Below are 1951 nucleotides of genomic sequence, written 5' to 3' on the forward strand. Positions count from 1 at the left end.
CCGCCACACTCACAAACATTCTTTCATCCCAACATCCATTCTTCCACCCTTCCTTCAGCCGTTTACAGCAATACGGCCCTCGTGTCTCTAATAATTTGCAATAGCTACTTAGAAAGTTTTAGAATTTTTAAGAGGTTTTATTGTATTTGTTATAGTCGTATTTTAATCATTTACTACGGAAATAGCGTAAGACGCTGACCTGGCACTAAATTAAAATATATTACTATTCAATAGCTTCTTATTCTCCCCCCTCTCTCCCTCCCTCTTTCCCTCCCTCACTCTACCTCCTCCCTCCACCAATACCCTCTCATCCTGCCATCTACAGGCCTAACATCCATTCTTCCACCCAGCTCTCGCTACTTCTACAGTACAGAAGCCTCGTCCAGCGCCACTACCTGACGCGGCGCAGTCTGGACTCCTTCAACCTCCAATTAGGTCTATATTTTTCACCTTCCATCAACACCCTTTCATCCTGCCATCTACAGGCCTACACTAACCAGCTACGCCACCTACTCGGACAGCCTCAGTAGCTCATTGACCTCCTCCCATCTCAGCAGCTCTATGCTCAAAAAATTAGCAGCAGGTTGTCTACAGCAGTTCAACCAGGAGACATACTGGGGCACTCTCGACTCTGAACTCTACTGCCGGAGAATTGCAGCTCAAACATCCCTTCACGCTAACTTTGCGGAACCCCTCCCATCTATCTTAAGCACGCTCAATTATCGCCCCCCTTCAACCTCAACCATCCCTCTCAAGCAAAACTACAGTTTCAACCGCTTATCCGCTGCAGCTCCGCCCTCTTCAGTTATTCCTAAGCGCCATCAAACTCATTTATCTAGCAGGCCATGCAGCTCGGCTCGCTAAAGCCGATACCACCAACGCCTTCAAAGTCTTGCCTATCCATCCAGATTTCTAGAGATCCTCTGAGTCTTCTGGAAAGGTCCCTATTACTTTGTCGTATGCCTCACCTTCGGCTGCAGAAGCAGACCAAGGAATTTCAACTTTCTCTCCGAAGCACTATGCCAGATTTCACCAACAACCACACATTCCCTTACGTCCTCCACCTTACTGTCGACTTCCTAACGTTACACCTCCATCGCACCACCGCGATAAGGATTTCCACACTAATCAAGGTTTCACCAAACTCAGCATTCCATTTTCAGAGCAGAAAACCTCAGGACCTCATACCACCATCGAGTTTTAGGCATCATCCTTGACCCATTTCAATCTCATTCATTTCAGGCATCTCCACCCTCTACAAAATCCACCAAATCTCACTGCTTCTCTCCAACTCTATTAACAGATAGATGTACAAGTGTCAACTATTCGCACTTCTAGGCAACCTCAACTATGCCATATGGATAATTCCTCAAGGGAAATCCTTGTCCAACCTTCTGTCTAAAGCAGCAGCCATCTCATCTCTCCACAACAGTCATATTAGATGAAGCATGCAAACGGAAATGCGCCTCCGGCAACAGTTCCTCCCATCCCAGAACAGCATCCTCTATCTCTATAACAACTATATCTCTCATCTCGATGACTCCAACTATACTGATGCAGCACCCTCAATAGGCTTCGGTGGCTATTACGGCGGGCGATGGTTTTCCTCCGAACAACTTCCAGAGTTCAGTTCCCTCAGTCCGCAGTCAAGCGCTTTCTCCACCAGATTATGAATGTACCCCATTATCACAGCAACATCCTTTGGGGGCACGAATGGTCCAGAAAATCAATACCCATCTACTCGGACAATGCAGTGATAGTTAAAATTATAAACAAGGGAAATCGTGTTCTGCTGTTGTTATGCAATCATGTGCAGGCTCAACTAATATCCGCCTGACAGCAATTCCTCCTCCGATCAGCTCATATACCGGACACCTCATTCTCATAGCCTACTCATCGTCTCGGTTCTCTTTTCAGAAATCCAGAGCCTTAGCCCAGAATCAACATTCAT

Source organism: Sinocyclocheilus rhinocerous, unplaced genomic scaffold (genome assembly GCF_001515625.1).
Source record: "Sinocyclocheilus rhinocerous isolate Xijiao unplaced genomic scaffold, SAMN03320098_v1.1 scaffold1879, whole genome shotgun sequence".
NCBI classification, from domain to species: Eukaryota; Metazoa; Chordata; class Actinopteri; order Cypriniformes; family Cyprinidae; genus Sinocyclocheilus; species Sinocyclocheilus rhinocerous.